We start from the raw sequence: 18,800 nt of genomic DNA on the forward strand, positions 1-18,800 counted from the left end.
AGAAGCCAAGATGAACAGAGCTGGGATCAGGAAAGACTTTGCTACCTACCCCGGTGTCATCCTGGGGACGGTTAAGAATAGCGTATTTTTGAATGTGCTTGATGCAAATGTAGCTGTGAAGTGTACAACTGGGGCACAACTGCTGCCACTGAAGGGGTGGGTGTGTGTGGGGCCCAATTTTTGGAAAAAAGGGAGACTCCGCTTGGAGTAACCCTTGCTTGCTGTGTTTTTAAAAGAAGCCAAGATGAACAGAGCTGGGATCAGGAAAGACTTTGCTACCTACCCCGGTGTCATCCTGGGGACGGTTAATTATGGCGTATTTTTGAATGTGCTTGATGCAAATCAAAACATCCTGTTTGCAACTAGGGCCCAAGTGCTGCCACTGATGGGGTGGGTGTCTGTGTGGCCCAATTTTTGGAAAAAAGGGAGACTCCGCTTGGAGTAACCCTTGCTTGCTGTGTTTTTAAAAGAAGCCAAGATGAACAGAGCTGGGATCAGGAAAGACTTTGCTACCTACCCCGGTGTCATCCTGGGGACGGTTAAGAATAGCGTATTTTTGAATGTGCTTGATGCAAATGTAGCTGTGAAGTGTACAACTGGGGCACAACTGCTGCCACTGAAGGGGTGGGTGTGTGTGGGGCCCAATTTTTGGAAAAAAGGGAGACTCCGCTTGGAGTAACCCTTGCTTGCTGTGTTTTTAAAAGAAGCCAAGATGAACAGAGCTGGGATCAGGAAAGACTTTGCTACCTACCCCGGTGTCATCCTGGGGACGGTTAATTATGGCGTATTTTTGAATGTGCTTGATGCAAATCAAAACATCCTGTTTGCAACTAGGGCCCAAGTGCTGCCACTGATGGGGTGGGTGTCTGTGTGGCCCAATTTTTGGAAAAAAGGGAGACTCCGCTTGGAGTAACCCTTGCTTGGTTTGTTTTTAAAAGAAGCCAAGATGAACAGAGCTGGGATCAGGAAAGACTTTGCTACCTACCCCGGTGTCATCCTGGGGACGGTTAATTATGGCGTATTTTTGAATGTGCTTGATGCAAATCAAAACATCCTGTTTGCAACTAGGGCCCAAGTGCTGCCACTGATGGGGTGGGTGTCTGTGTGGCCCAATTTTTGGAAAAAAGGGAGACTCCGCTTGGAGTAACCCTTGCTTGCTGTGTTTTTAAAAGAAGCCAAGATGAACAAGTCATGGGTCAGCAAAGACTTTATCTACCTACCCCGGTGTCCTCCTGGGGACGGATAAGAATGGCGTATTTTTGAATGTGCTTGATGCAAATCAAAACATCCTGTTTGCAACTAGGGCCCAAGTCCTGCCACTGATGGGGTGGGTGTCTGTGTGGCCCAATTTTTGGAAAAAAGGGAGACTCCGCTTGGAGTAACCCTTGCTTGCTGTGTTTTTAAAAGAAGCCAAGATGAACAGAGCTGGGATCAGGAAAGACTTTGCTACCTACCCCGGTGTCATCCTGGGGACGGTTAATTATGGCGTATTTTTGAATTTGCTTGATGCAAATCAAAACATCCTGTTTGCAACTAGGGCCCAAGTGCTGCCACTGATGGGGTGGGTGTCTGTGTGGCCCAATTTTTGGAAAAAAGGGAGACTCCGCTTGGAGTAACCCTTGCTTGCTGTGTTTTTAAAAGAAGCCAAGATGAACAGAGCTGGGATCAGGAAAGACTTTGCTACCTACCCCGGTGTCATCTTGGGGACGGTTAAGAATAGCGTATTTTTGAATGTGCTTGATGCAAATGTAGCTGTGAAGTGTACAACTGGGGCACAACTGCTGCCACTGAAGGGGTGGGTGTGTGTGGGGCCCAATTTTTGGAAAAAAGGGAGACTCCGCTTGGAGTCACCTTGCGGTGTTTTACATGATTTTAGAATGGCGTGCCATGCCTATATCTGTGTGTCCTCCTCTTTTTCCTTGTCCAGCTGTTTTGTTTTCGCATGAGTATATGTCCTTGTCACTTTCCCATGTGTTTGTGTTGTGTTGTGAGTTGTTTGTCACCTTTTGGACACCTTTGAGGGTGTTTTCTAGGTGTTTTACTGTATTTGTGATTGCCTGCCATTGTTTCCTATTGGCTCGAGTTCGGTTCGTCGAACGTTCGACGAGCCGAACTCGAACGGGAGCTCCGTTCGGCGAACCGACCTCGAGCCGAACCGGGACCGGTTTGCTCATCTCTACTCCTGGACATAGCATTCGAATTACCAGGTCCCTGAAGGCTGAAATGCGTAGTGGCCGGAAATCATGAACAATTACAATGGGCGTATGTGCTGTAGATCCTGCGTCAGTTGTAGCTTGGAACTTTGTCTTTTCACGGATTTGCCCGTCTCTCATGGTGTTGGGCTATTTTCGGATCAAAATGGTGTGTCCCTCCTTGGCCCGTATCATGGGTTATTTCAGGGGCAAATTTAACTCTCTTAGCACTTTTCTCCTTAATTGTGGCCGTTGAATTGTGGGGTCAAGGTCTATCCAACCAGCATATTTGTTGTTTTTCAGACAATTTAGGGCTCGTGCATAGTAATAATAACACAGGTTTCCAAGGGTAAAAATTTTTGAAAGATGTGATTTTTTTCATACTTTCGATCATTGGACTCAGTAAAAATATTGAAAAAATATCATCACGTACAGTTTTTTCACAAACACTGATTCTATAGGTGTTAGGGCCAGGTGGACGGGCAGACCCAGGAGGTGGATCCACTGGGCCGAACACCTTAATGAAGGCAAGGGGTCCGGTAGCCAGAGCACTACGGGTAGCAGGACAGTCCGTGCAAAAGAGTGGAATGGAGAAGTCCCTGGGACCACGGAGTCACTGATGGTAGTCCGGGTGACGGAGCTCAGGTTCGGAGGCCGAGATGTCAGGCAGAGTCCGGAACCGATGGAGCGAGAGGACGGGTCACCACAGGGATCAGAGATGGTACGGACTGACGGGATGGCAGATAGTCAGCGTTCGGGGTTCGGGAATCGGCAGGACCGGATGGCGAGGCAGGAGCGGCTCTAGAAGAGAGATAGGTAAGTATATCACAGAGACACAAGGAGACCTGACTCCTAGCTTAGGAAACACGAAGAACAGGCCCCGCCCACTTGGACATTAAACCCCTTTATACCCTGTACCTGTGTGTTCAATTTCCTGTCAGTGGACGCTGGCCCTTTAAGAGAGGGTCAATGACCGCGCGCGCGCCCTAATGCGCATGCGCGAGGCCCGGGTGCCAGAAGCCAGGGCAGGGAGCGGTGTATAGGAAGCAGGGGAGCCGGCCTGGAGCAGGGCTGCCGACGGGCGCCGGGAGCGGGGACCGGGCCGCCTGGGGACCGCAGGTGGTGGAGGCTGGAGACCGTGGAGCGGGGGATGTCTGCCAGAGGAGCCGGGGACCGAAGCAGGGAAGCCGGGGAGCGTGGCAGGTGAGCCGGGGGGCAGAGCAGGGGACCCGGAGAGCGTGACAATAGGTTTCCAAAAGGTTAGAATTCTGAAAAGATTCCCTCCATACTTTTCTGAAGATGGTGCTCTAGTGTATTCAAGCGATGTTCCTGTGCTGATGGAAAATGTAACATTAAGTACAATGTGAGCGAGTGGAGACACGTCATTGTTTCATCCAAAAAGTCTGAAAGCTGTGCTACTGCTCAATGGCAGTAAGTATTCTTCAGTGTGTGTAGGGCATGTGTCGCGGGCAGAGGGGCCACGCACGCTACGCTCGGGTTCGGGGACTTCTGCTGCTGCTGCTGCTCGGTGGCTCGAGCGGAGGGCCAGATCCGGGGACTCGAGCAGCGCTCCTCGCCCACGAGTGAAAAGGGGGTGGTTTGTTTGGGGAGATAGTTAGTGACGTCACCCACAGGTCGTGGTGATAATGGGCACCACCACTGCTGGTGACGGGGATCCCGGGAGCGATGGCAGGGAGCAGCTAGGATGTTGGTTCCCCCTCCGTGGGTAGGGGTTGGTGATCCCCGGGCCCGGTGGCGGTACGGGGAGGCTGGATGGCTGGGGTGTACGTACCGAGGGAGCCCGTTTGCCCGCAGGCGCTGGCCCTTGGATCTCTAGCCTATGGCGGTGGCTTTTTATCCTCACGGTGTGGACGGTTGCCTTCTGTCGGGTCTTGGGTGTTAGGGAACCCCTGGGATTCCGGTCACTCTCGGATTTGACCATTGTCGGCGGCTCCTAGCCTGGTCAGGGTCCAATGGCCCTGCCTTTGTGCTTGGTACAGATCCGCTCACCGGTTCAGTTCCCCTCGGGTCACCGCCCATCCCCGGTCCTACGGTTCAGCTGACTTGTACCACCTCCTGCAGACGGCCACCACCGTCTGCCGACCTTGCTGACAGTGCCTGGGCTCCTACCCAGACACTAACAGTTTCTGTCCTCTCACTTTCCACTACAAAACTAAACTAACTGCTTTTTCCCGCCTCCAGGCCTGTGAACTCCTCGGTGGGTGGGGCCAACCGCCTGGCTCCGCCCCACCTGGTGTGGACATCAGACCCTGGAGGAGGCAACAAGGATTTTGTGTGACTGATGTAGACTATCCAGGGGAGGGGGTGTGTGTGATTTTGTGTTTGTGACTACCTGGCTAGTCCAGGGCGTCACACATGCTATGCACTTGGAAGAAAGCTGTGAGAATTTAGACTTTATTCTCAAGAAACTTAACTACAAGGAGCATGGATGGTCAATATGTGGTGGTCTAAAAATGTTCTCATTGCTTCTTGGGCAGCAAGGAGGATATATTAAATACCCATGCTGTTCTGCCTCATGGCAGCCTGCTAATAGTCATTCATTGAAATTTCTGTTACAACCCCTAGAGGTCATTGTTATTCTTTTGAATTGCTGAGTTTCCCTTTAAGCTAAATGTATTCTGGGTAAGGAATGCCTCCCTGAGCTGAGAAGAAGCCTGCAGCCATTTTCTCTTTGGATTTGTCAGGAAAGGACATGCCGACTTACCTCTCTGTACATTCACCCCTGCCTAGTGTAATCCGGTGAGCAAAGCAAATTACATGTGTTAGTGATAGAATCCTAGATGGAAGAGTGTAGTAAATGCATTGTACATTGTACTTCTACACCTTTAGTGTCATCCCTGTCTTGTTTGTCTAGATAAGATTTCTATGTATTGCAGATGCAGTGACCTTTCACCTACATTCTCGTAAGAACTGCATCTCATGTACTGTTATGCTATGTTAACTCTGTATTAACACTGTACTGACTGTAATCATTTTCTTGTTATAGTTTTTACCCGTATAAAACAGTATCTTGGATATACCGTATTCTGTCTTCAACTGCATCTTGGATATTCCTATATTCACTGTATATTCCATGTATACTGCAATCAAGTTCACGTTACCAGCTAATAAATCAAGGCTATTGAACTCCACAGTCTGTTTATTTGAAATGTGAACTAGGGTTTAGCTGTATGCTAGAGATTCACAGCATTACGTAAAAGAAGGCAGAACACATGCTTTTTGTGTGAATTGGAAAGCCAGGTTAGGACTCTTCACTGGAGCAAAAAAAATTGGCCAACAAGAACATCTTTGTAACCGGGACTCAAGAACATTGTTGCATAAAGCTTAGTTGATCCCACCTAAAGTTCTCTTGCCACCACTCCACTGTAAGCTTGGACTGATGAAGCTGTTTGTGAAAGCGCTACTGAAAGAAGGAGAGATGTTTAAGTACCTGTGTACCAAGTTTCAGGGACTGTCAGAATCAAGTCTGAAGGAAGGTGTGATGCCCTGGCAAAACCAGGAAGTTACAGATAGGCCCCCGCACAACACCTTTCCTCACTTAGGAAACACACAGCCGACCTGAAACCCTAGTCACCTAGGACCCTGAAGCCAGGACCGAAACCAGCGGCCTAGCTAATTAAATGATTGAGGGCAGGATTATAGGTCCTATCCCACCTAAAGTCCCTCAAAGAAGACAACAGCCCACTGATAGGGATAAGGCCACCGCCAGGGCCCTTAGATCCCACGGGCCAGCGCCTGCGGGCACGGCTCCTTAGGCCATATCCAGCCGGGAGCGGACTCCTGAGTTCCAGACCAGGCAGTCCACCATACACAAAAACAAGTGCAGAGTAAAGGACAGCGACCACCAGCCTGGGTGGGGGACCTGAATGCAACCGGCCGGGGCGGCAGGCCACCAGCACCTTTGGTTTACCGAAAGACTCGTGTGATTCATTTACTGTGAGTAACCAAACATCCCCCTGCTTGCTCAGGCGCGCTGGCCCTTGCCATCACCATACCCTGCACAAAGACACTGGGCCCCGGGGCAATCATCCCTACACATGGAGGGGTTAACATCCAGCTGCCACTACATCTCTCCCGGGTATCCCATAACGGCAGCGGTGGTGTCCCACCTCACCACACACCGTTGGTGGCGTCACAAACGTAATACGGCCTAGCCCATACATCTACATTCCTCCTTTTATTCGACATGTCCGCGAGACCCCCGGGTCGAGCCACTCTCTTAGAAGGTCTGGATCCGACCAACGGCGGCTGCTGGCACAGGGGCAGCACAAAAGCATTTTTGTGGGTTCGGATATTCAGAAACCCATGAATGAAGGATGACGTGTTTTAAACAATAATGAAAACTGTTGAAAAAAGGGCTTGGGACTCTTTGAAAGAAGCAATAAATACGTTTCTAGGTAACAACAAAGAATCAAAATTTAAGTCCATCGTGGAGAACATGCTGAAACGTTTCAAAGCCTTGGGTTGTCTAATGAATTTGAAGTTACATTTTTTACATTCCTATTTGGACTACTTGTCTGAAAACCTTGGTGCTGGTGGGAAGAACAAGAAGGTTTTCATCGGAATATCAAGGAGATGGAACGACGATACCAAAGTAAATGAAACGTGAACATGATTGCCGGATGCTTCACAGAGAAGATCCACAGGCCTTCTATAAGAGAAAAGGGGGATCTAGAGAAAAGGAAAAAGTGCAAGAATAAATTTCTAATAAAGTTGCAGAATGACTGTACAATAAATAAATGTATTTTATATATAAAATTGTGAATATTTTTGGTTACAATAAGTATTTTTCTTGTTCATGTCACTTGTATGTAACTTCACACATGGATTGTACAAAATCAATATTTGATGGTTAAAAAAAAATATTTTTTTTTTTTTTTAAATCAGGACATTAGAAAACATAATAATCAGTCACTGGATTTGAAGTTTCATAAACCAAAATTTTACATAGCTGTGTAATTTGTCGGGCACCCACCGACAATAGAATAGCGCCAGATTTAGGAAGCTGGCTGAGGTCTGCAAAGTCTGTAGCCAGGTGACAAAATTGTCCAACCTGGGTTTCTTCCTTAAGTAGTCTCTGTTATGATGATATGGTATAATCCTGGCAGCCGGAGTCGAAGTCCCTAGATTGCGGTTATGATCTCCAATCGGAATTGGAGCCCCTAGATTGAAGCCATGTAGCCAAGTGATCCTCTAGTTGAAGCCAAAGTCCCTAGACCGAGTCCACAAGGCATCCTGGTTCTGATCCCCTAGCCAGCTCCTAAGAGCTTAGACTAGATCATGCAACATCCATCAACAACCTGGTGACTCCAAGAAGTCCCCTTTTATAGCCATAACCTTCCCTTAGGATATACTGTGCCCTTATCAGATTGGTTGTACAAGGTTGCTTCTCTTATTGGATGAATTTCAAGCTGCATGGATAATGTTCATTTAAATGATGTGGATAGAAAGACTGAAGATATCTACATGTAGTCTGAAATCCATCATGAATCAATACTATTTTACACAGTCATAAGCAGCCCATGGGCATTCACCTGCATTCAAACCAATAACAGCTCATAGACCAGACAATCCATCTACCACTGGACCAAAGACAGGAAGTTAAATCCACTGCCTGCGGTAACCAACTTAATCCTATAGGCTACTCACACAACAAACCCAACAGAAAGGAAAAAAACATGGCTTCGATTATCCATCCAATGAAAACGCATAACCATTGTGAGCCATTGGACAATGCAATTGGACACTTGGTGACATGGTGCACGGCCCAATGAATCAAGTCTTTACTTCATATTCACGGTTTAAGCCCTTGGGTTCTAATGTGCCCAGAGTACATATCCAGAAAGATTCTCTTTCTTTGAGCTAAACACAAGTCAACAATACATTGTAAGCAGATTCTATTACCAGTCCCACACCATTTTGTGACGCATAATCACACAGTGATCCAATTAAGATTCCAAGTCATCGAACATGTCCAAGCCATACGCAGAGGAGGCAATAGAATTAGGAAGCTCAAAGAAAGGGAATCTTTCTGGATATATACTCTGGGCACATTGGAACCCAAAGGCTTAAACCATGAATATGAAGTACAGACTTGATTCATTGGGCCATGCATGGACATAATGGACATAATTCTAATAGGCAGGACAGGTAATAAGGAGCACAAGTTATATGCTAAAATGTGTTGTGTGACAAGACAGACACAGGAAAGGACATGATAACAGGTGTAGGGACCAACAAGGTGAGACAAGGGGTATCAGGATAGGGTCAAGTAGGTATGAATGTAGTAATGGGGCAGGCATAGAGAATTGTATGTGAATGTGAATTACAATAAATCACTAAGGAAAGGAATATGTGAGTGTGTGCCTAATGTAAACTAATATTGTACTGGCAAAATTATAGATGGAAAGGGAGAAGGGGAGGGGGGAGAGAGGAGGCTGTAATTGACTACAAGGGTATGAGTTATGAGTGATCATAGGGATAGTGTTACATAAGTGGAAATACCTATGGAGGACCGGATGTGTAAGCGCATACCTTATACAAACCTATAGAGTGCTGATGGGTGAGAGTGTGATGTTAGATATAAGACATCCTATAGTGAATAGTGAGCCGTAATCAAGTGCAACAGGGATATTTCACGTGACTATGGGAACCTGGAAGGTAAAGAAAGGGGAGAAAAAACTGTTAGACAAGGTAATCAGACATAATGTAACCAGTTGATCAGACATGATCACCTGGTTTGAGACCCCCTGCCTTACACTATATAGATATCATGTTCATTCCCCATCTATCTTGCTCAGGAGAGCATCTCCCTCCCCCGGCACCAAGAGCAGCTCATACTGAATTGTTACATTGACTAGTAACACTGCACACAGAAATGCACCTTAATATTCCACTGTTAACCCTTTCCTCCCAGCAGTAACACACAACTCCTCACCTTGATATCATGGTGATTTATGGTCAGAATGACTTCAATGCGATCAGTGATTTCTATTCTAGCTCTGCTCACATAGATTTTATATCCACACTCAACTATAGGCCGTTCTTCATATTTTGGGGGCTTTTAGTCAGATATACTAGTTTGTGCCTGTATAGTATTGGTGTAGATGGGAGTGTAGGGCATGGGTTACATGGCACTGTGGTGGAATACTGATGGGAGGTATTGGTGCTGTGTTTGATGCTTCTACTGGGTATTTTCCTACAAATACTGGAACAGCTCACTGCTTAGAATGATCCTTCCCAGCTCTATAATATATTATATATACCCCACAATGCAGGCTCACACACACATTTGTCTCAAGTGTGTTGTAGGGACACAGATACAGTCTTGGTCATGTGACTAAAGGCTACTTTACACACTGCGATATCGGTCCCGATATCGCTAGTGTGGGTACCCGCCCCCATCTGTTGCGCGACACGGGCAAATCGCTGCCCATGCCGCACAACACCGACCAGACCCGTCACACATACTTACCTGCCCGGCGACGTCGCTGTGTCCGGCGAACCGCCTCCTTTCTAAGGGGGCGGTCCGTGCGGCGTCACAGCGACGTCACTGAGCGACCGCCCAATAGCAGCGGAGGGGCGGAGATGAGTGGCCGGAACATCCCGCCCACCTCCTTCCTTCCTCATAGCGGCTGGGAGGCAGGTAAGGAGAGGTTCCTCGTTTCTGCGGTGTCACACGGAGCGATGTGTGCTACCGCAGGAGCGACGAACTACATCGTTACTGCTGCAGTAACGATAATCGAGAATGGAGACCCATGTCACCGATGAGCGATTTTGCACGTTTTTGCAACGATGCAAAATCGCTCATCGGTATCACACGCAGCAACATCGCTAATGCGGCCGGATGTGCGTCACAAATTCCGTGACCCCAACGACTCCGCATTAGCGATGTCGCAGCGTGTAAAGCCCCCTTTAGTGGGAGTGGTGTACAGGGTCTTAGCAGTAAAGAGTATTCCATATTTCTGCCAGATACCCACAGAGCTATTGAAATCTGAAAAAAGAGACTTCTGCTCATTGAAGGTAAGAACTGCTCACATAGCGTTCAACTCCACAGCAAACGAGTGCTCTAGCACTGGCATCTCAGCAGGGATATTCCCCTACTACACATGTGTGTCTAGGTCACTGTGACAGTTTACAGGACATAACTCAGGGCACCTAGACAGAAGGCAGAGGGACTACTTTCTATTTCTGGTGTAGAGCTTAGTACAATATATATATATTTATACTATTACATGGGACACATGTACCTTGTATTACCATTATTCGCTGTATATGAACCCCTTTTCTCCGGGCATTATTTGTCTATAGCATTTTTCACAAACCTGAGGCAACTGAGAACCCTTCAGTGAAGGAATTCCACTAACCCTCACAATACCTACCAGGGGCCTCCCTGCAGTAACTCAGGTAGTTGTACCCATTCTCTTTCCGCATTCTATGTGTTCTTCTTCTTTCTTCTTTTTTTTTCTTTTTTCTTCTTTTTATTTCTATCATGTAGTTCAGGGGTTTATAGATATATGTCCTGCATCTCATATTTCCTTTAGTGGTGCTTCTTACCCATTCTCATATCAATTACGCTAGTATTTCATGATCCTGAGGCGACTGAGAAGTAGTAGAATTTGCTTTGATATAGGCAACTGGATTTTCACAATGAAAAGGCAAAGGATAACGCCCGAAAAAGACGCCATACATTATGTCAGTGCCATCACTGACAAACCTGGATTGACCATGAAATACATCAATCCCCTTAAAGGTGAGTTAAAACAAGTTTTAACTAAATTGCCTTAATATTGTCATGCATTAGAATGACTGTCTTAGGTAATGATAAATATTTTCTACAGGAAGAGGAGTGTTTGCTGAAACTGAAATCGAAAAAGGGAGTTTTGTTGCAGAATATCGAGGTGAGCTCACGTATGCACTTACGATGGTAGACAACTACTCGAGATTTATGGTTGTGGTACAAGTCAAAGATCTAATGGCCCATACTGCAGCGAAGGTCTTCCAAGCACACTTATGCTGACCTCATGGCTACTCAGAGAGAGTCCTCACAGATCAAGGCACTGCCTTTGAAGCGGAAATCTTCAAGGACTTCTGCAGCTTTTACCGATGCAGGAAGATGCGTACTACACCCTACCATGCTCAAACCAATGGTTATCAACCTGCTCAGGACTTTACCCCATATTCCAGATGTGGCCTTACAAGTGATTTATAGAGGGGTAACAATACGTTGGGATCATCGGATCTAATCTCCCTTTTTATACACCCTAAAATCTTGTTTGCGTTAGAATAAACAATAACATCATAAAGGTATAGCAGTACCGTTTCAAAGTTTCGGTGTCCCAAGCAGCATTCCATCAGCCTCTGGAAGGTTCCTGGCAAATTGCACAGCTCGAAGGGCATGCTTTTGAACTCGCAGAGACCCATCGGGGTGGCAAAGGCGGTCTTCTCCCGGTCTGCCTCAGCAACGGACACTTGCCAATAGTGACTAGTGAGATCAAGGGTAGAAAAATAATTTGCAGTTGTCAATGCAGCTAGCTATTCCTCAATACAGGGGAGTGGTGCTGTCCTTCTTCTTTAACAGGACCAACGGAGCTGCCCAGAGGCTACAACTGTCACGGATAACCCCAGCCTCCTTCATGTTGCTCAACATGTCCTTGGTACACTGGTAATGTGCAGGTAGATTTGGCTTATATCTCTCTTTGATGGGTGGGTGTGCACTTGTGGGGATGTAGTGTTTGACCCCTTTTATTTTTCAAAAGTCTAGCGGATGTTTGCTGAAGACTTGCTCGTATTCTTGCACTAGCCTGTAGACCCCCTTCTTGTGATGTGAAGGTGTGGAGTCAGTGCCTACGTGTAATTCCTTACACCACTCCTCTGGCTGACTTGGTGAGCTGTCACTGAATGGGTGGGCTGAAGCAATGGTGGATGCTGCTGTTTGGATAGCATGTGTATCTACTGAGAACAGCTTATCAATGGTGGCAAATCGGAGCAGCTTAATCTTTTGCTCTCCGCAGTTCAACACTCTCATGGGCACTCTTCCCTTCCATATTAATGAATAAAACTATGATGTAAATAGCATATAGATACCCCACAAATGCAGATAAAAGTAGGTTATGGGAAAAGGGGGAAGAGAGAAACAGGAAAATAGTGGAATAAAGTATACCTTCCAGGTGGGAGAGGAAATGGCAGCACAGCCAGTGGAGTTGAAGCAAGGGGAGCCTGCAACTAAAGAGTTGAGAGCGTTATCACATGGTGACTGAGCCTGATTGTAACGGGAGCATAGAGGTGCCGATCCTGTCTTACCTGCGTTGGTGTAGAAGTGGGTGTCCTGTGGTGGAGTCAGCTATGTGCAGTGGTGGCCGTGGGTTCTTTTATGTGCGACCGTAGTAATAGCTGTGCCCACTTCCTGTATGGGAGTGGAATGCAGTGAGGCTAATGGAACGCACGCCTGCGCATTTGTGTTTAACGTCGCGCATGTGCAGAACGGAGAAAAGGCTGCGCTCACTTCCTAATGAAAGGGAGTGAGACGCAGCTGGGAAGGGAAGGGAAAAGATTAGGGTTTGGGGATGATGAAAGGGCTTTCTACGGGCAAGGATGGCAAAGGGTGGCAGTGACGGAAAGTCAGGCAGATGGTCCTGTCCTGTCCTGTCCGTCCGTCTTTTTGTATCATGAATTGGAAAGACTGCAAGGGGGAGGGGAGGTGCTTGTGCCCAAAAGGAGGAGTTATTCAGATTCATTGCAGTGGGCGGCGGCTGCAAAAAGCACCATTCTCCTTGTTTTTGCTCTGCAAAACAGCCTTTTCAAGGGTTTGGCTTGGGTGACAAAATGTCTTCTGTAGGCGTGGGTTTGTCTCCCTCTCCCTAAGATGTGTCCGGTATAGGCCAGGGTGCCACTCAAGGCCGTAACCAATTCGGGTTATAGCTTCTCGGCCTTTTGGCTAAGATCAAGTGTAGTTTCGGAGGACGCTACCTTGGTCGGTACTGGAAGGTGCCTGGGATTGCACGTCTGCCGGCCTTGAGGGAGTGTGTGCGCCTTCTGGTGACACATAGCCCTCTTGTGCCTGGACGGTTCCCAGGCAACGGGAGGTGATCAGCTTTGTTATTTTGAAGTCCTACTGATAAACAGAAAAAAAATGAAAATCCAGTTGCCTATATCAAAGCAAATTCTACTACTTGTAAAGTATGCAGAAAATGAAATGTAGAACATATAACATCAACTGCTTAGGAACGCATCATAGGTTAGTACTTAAAAGGATATTGTCATGTTCTAGTCATAATGCAAGCTGGACATTTTTCATGTTACCCTGTAATCGCCGGCCTGTTCTAATGCTCACAAGCCAAGATATAGGCTCAGCTGCTAAGGCTTCCCTCTGCCTTCTGAATGAAAATTGAATATGTCTGGCTCACTGTGTATATAGCAGGTGCTCAGAAAAAATAAGAGTCAATTCAATAGAAATAGCTCTGGCACACTATAGTGATCAATAACGTAAGAAAAGAACTCTTAGAATGCTGAAAATTCTTTATTTGTGCAAAAGGATAATTCATCCAACGTTTCGAGCTTGTTTTTAGGTCTTTATCAAGGATAAAGTTATCTAAGATCATAAAGGGTTACAAAACCATATAAACACGTAATTAGTACATAGTACAACATAACAGTACAATATATTGCTACTTGAGAGTACAATGGGTCAAATGACCATGATGCACATACAAAAAAATTTTCCAAAGCCATAGTGAAAACATTTGTACTGAGGAAAGAAAATTTCCACATGACCTATCTGGAGAAACATTCTGGATCAAACAACCAAAAATAGTCAAGCAGGTAAATACACACCTATATGGATAACAGGATGATATGTGTTCAATTGTATAGCGTCATTGCCATTAAGGTACAAATGGAAAACTTGCAATCCTATATAGTGAAGGAAATGAACACATATCATATCAAAGAACACAGGAACATGGGTGTGAGAAAAACCTCAATGTTTATACTTTGTTCTTTATAATGGTGTGAACATGTATATGTCTCAGTACCTTATGAACTTGAGAATTCTAGTGAGTAGATGATGAAAGCCTATTCCAGAACTGGAATCGGTAAATAATTGTAGGTGGAATCTAAATGAAAAGATGGTACAAGTGTTATCATGACACGTGGGCTATAACACAATGGACCGTGTGACAAAGAAGAAAGGAGAGAAAGAAGAGGAAGAAAATGGAACTACCTGTAACATTACGTGATAGTCACTGGTAAGTATCACTTGACAATTCAGGTGAAAAAGGATTCCTTTATTAAAGGGTTCTCAGTCGCCTCAGGATCATGAAATACTAGGGTAAATGATATGAGAATGGGTAAGAAGCACCACTAAAGGAAATATGAGATGCAGGACATATATCTATAAACCCCTGAACTACATGATAGAAATAAAAAGAAGAAAAAAGAAAAAAAAGAAGAAAGAAGAAGAACACATAGAATGCGGAAAGAGAATGGGTACAACTACCTGAGTTACTGCAGGGAGGCCCCTGGTAGGTATTGTGAGGGTTAGTGGAATTCCTTCACTGAAGGGTTCTCAGTTGCCTCAGGTTCGTGAAAAATGCTATAGACAAATAATGCCCGGAGAAAAGGGGTTCATATACAGCGAATAATGGTAATACAAGGTACATGTGTCCCATGTAATAGTATAGTTTCATAGTTTCATAGTTTTTAAGGTTGAAGGGAGACTCTAAGTCCATCTAGTTCAACCTGTAGCCTAACATGTTGATCCAGAGGAAGGCAAAAAAACCCCAATGTGTCAAATAAGCTCCAATGGGGAAAAAAATTCCTTCCTGACTCCACATACGGCAATCAGACTAGTTCCCTGGATCAACACCCTGTCATAAAATCCAATATACATAACTGGTAATATTATATTTTTCAATTAATGCGATCAGGCTCTGCTTAAATTTTACTTGTGAATCCCTCAATACAACATCATACGGCAGAGAGCTCCATAGTCTCACTGCTCGTACAGTAAAGAATCCTCATCTGTGATTATGATTAAACATTCTTTCCTCAAGACGTAGCGGATGCCCCCGTGTTCCAGTCGCAGGCCTAGGTGTAAAGAGATCTTTGGAAAGGTCTCTGTACTGTCCCCTCATATATTTATACATTGTGATTAGATCCCCCTAAGCCTTTGTTTTTCCTAACTAACTAACCCCAAGTTTAATAACCTGTCTTGGTATTGCAGCCCACCCATTCCTCTAATAATCTAGGTCGCTCTTCTATCTACCTGTAAGATTATGCTATTTATAACCTTCTATACTTTTGCTAACAAGAAATGCATCCATTCCTCTCTTAAATTCATTCAGTGAGTTGGCCATCACCACTTCCTCAGGAAGAGAGTTCCAGAGCCTCACTGCTCTTACCGTGAAGAACCCTTTTCTATGCTGATGTAGGAATTTTCTTTCCTCCAATCGAAAAGATATAAAATATATATATATTGTACTAAGCTCTACACCAGAAATAGAAAGTAGTCCCTCTGCCTTCTGTCTAGGTGCCCTGAGTTATGTCCTGTAAACTGTCACAGTGACCTAGACACACATGTGTAGTAGGGGAATATCCCTGCTGAGATGCCAGTGCTAGAGCACTCGTTTGCTGTGGAGTTGAACGCTATGTGAGCAGTTCTTACCTTCAATGAGCAGAAGTCTCTTTTTTCAGATTTCAATATCTCTGTGGGTATCTGGCAGAAATATGGAATACTCTTTACTGCTAAGACCCTGTACACCACTCCCACTAAAGGGGGCTTTACACGCTGCGACATCCCAATTTTTGGCTGCCCTGCCAAAGGGCTATACTACAAAAGACCCACTTCCTTCCAATGGGCACTTCAGGTTTACAGGCCCTCATGCACGTCTCTATCCAGGGACAACGTGGAGCCTCCCAATTTTTGGCTGCCCTGCCTAAGGGCTATACTACAATAGACCCACTTCCTTACAATGGGCACTTCAGGTTTACAGGCCATCATGCACGTCTGTATGCAGGGGCATTGGTGAACCTCACAATTTTGGACTGCCCTGGCAAAGGAAAATACTACAAAGACTCAGTTCCTCAAAATGGGCACATTAGACTCAGAGGCCTTTATGTACGTCTCTTCTCAGGGACATCGGAGTGCCACACAATGTTTTACGTAAAATCTTTCATGTATTGATCTCAAAAAGTAACATACATTAGCTCTATCTCACTATTGGGTATGTGCCCTTAACTTTTCCGCTATGAAAAATCATTTTGGTGTCATTTTGGAAGGTTTTCTGGTGAGTCCGTAAAAATGGCGTAAAACGCGGACAAAATTATTCAAAGCTGTGACTTTTGAGTGATAAATGCTTCAAGGGGTCTTCCCCATCCTGTTGCCATGTCATTTGAGCACTCTTCGGAGACTTTTGTGCCATTTTTAGGGTTTCTACATGCTGCCGGTGGTCATTTCACAAAAATACTCGGGTCTCCCATAGGATAACATTGGGCTCGGTGCTCGGGCCGAGTACACGAGTATCTTGGGAGGCTCGGCCCGAGCTTCGAGCACCCGAGCTTTTTAGTACTCGCTCATCACTACTAATAAACCTAAAAAATAAAAATAAATTGAATAAAAATCATGAATGTTGTGTTATAACAGGAAATTCGGTGTAAGAATGAATATCCGGGATGAGAGTTCAGCGAATGAGTTATAGAAATTGTTACAAAAAGGAGTGTGTACGGTTTATGCGTAAATTTTCAGAATGCGTACATGAAAATTATATGTATGTGAGAATGTCCCCCATGCTTTATAAAAAGTTATTTATGAAAATGTAAATAAAATATATAAAAATGCCTAATTATTTATAATTTATGAGAAAGATATATATGTATGGAAGAATGTTATAAGGTGTCCAAGAACCATAAAGAAAAAGGGTGCATATATAATGTTAGAGGTCTAGAGTTCCACCAGGCTATATCACCCCTAAAGAAATAGAAAGAAGACCTTACTACCTGTGTACCCCAAAAAAAGCTATATTTCTTAGCCAGGATTATGGTGGAGATATGCACAAGTGAAATAAGAATATAAAGTAATACAATAAGATTATAAAATATTAAAACAGGAATCTGAACACATTCGCGCAAAAATAAAATGACCACAATTTTCTCCAAAACTATAACAGATGCAAACTTGTCCTGTGTGGTGGAGATGAGATTTGATAAAGTAAGTGGAAATCCAGTACAAGTTTCATTTGGCTACTTTGCACTTTCGAGATAATCGTCACCATGTGCCAAATGCAATAAAAAAGGAATCTGAACACATTCGCGCAAAAATGAAATGACCACAATTTTCTCCAAAACTATAACAGATGCAAACTTGTCCTGTGTGGTGGAGATGAGATTTGATAAAGTAAGTGGAAATCCAGTAAAAGTTTCATTTGGCTACTTTGCACTCTCGAGATAATCGTCACCATGTGCCAAATGCAATAAAAAAGGAATCTGAACACATTCGCGCAAAAATGAAATGACCACAATTTTCTCCAAAACTATAACAGATGCAAACTTGTCCTGTGTGGTGGAGATGAGATTTGATAAAGTAAGTGGAAATCCAGTAAAAGTTTCATTTGGCTACTTTGCACTCTCGAGATAATCGTCACCATGTGCCAAATGCAATATTAAAACAGGAATCTGAACACATTCGCGCAAAAATGAAATGATTACAATTTTCTCCAAAACTATAACAGATGCAAACTTGTCCTGTGTGGTGGAGATGAGATTTGATAAAGTAAGTGGAAATCCAGTAAAAGTTTCATTTGGCTACTTTGCACTCTCGAGATAATCGTCACTATGTGCCAAATGCAATAAAAAAGGAATCTGAACACATTCGCGCAAAAATGAAATGACCACAATTTTCTCCAAAACTATAACAGATGCAAACTTGTCCTGTGTGGTGGAGATGAGATTTGATAAAGTAAGTGGAAATCCAGTAAAAGTTTCATTTGGCTACTTTGCACTCTCGAGATAATCGTCACCATTTGCCAAATGCAATATTAAAACAGTAATCTGAACACATTCGCGCAAAAATGAAATGACCACAATTTTCTCCAAAACTATAACAGATGCAAACTTGTCCTGTGTGGTGGAGATGAGATTTGATAAAGTAAGTGGAAATCCAGTAAAAGTTTCATTTGGCTACTTTGCACTCTCGAGATAATCGTCACCATGTGCCAAATGCAATATTAAAACAGTAATCTGAACACATTCGCGCAAAAATGAAATGACCACAATTTTCTCCAAAACTATAACAGATGCAAACTTGTCCTATGTGGTGGAGATGAGATTTGATAAAGTAAGTGGAAATCCAGTAAAAGTTTCATTTGGCTACTTTGCACTCTCGAGATAATCGTCACCATGTGCCAAATGCAATAAAAAAGGAATCTGAACACATTCGCGCAAAAATGAAATGACCACAATTTTCTCCAAAACTATAACAGATGCAAACTTGTCCTGTGTGGTGGAGATGAGATTTGATAAAGTAAGTGGAAATCCAGTAAAAGTTTCATATGGCTACTTTGCACTCTCGAGATAATCGTCACCATGTGCCAA

This window comes from Anomaloglossus baeobatrachus, assembly GCF_048569485.1.
Source record: "Anomaloglossus baeobatrachus isolate aAnoBae1 chromosome 10 unlocalized genomic scaffold, aAnoBae1.hap1 SUPER_10_unloc_1, whole genome shotgun sequence".
Classification (NCBI taxonomy): Eukaryota; Metazoa; Chordata; class Amphibia; order Anura; family Aromobatidae; genus Anomaloglossus; species Anomaloglossus baeobatrachus.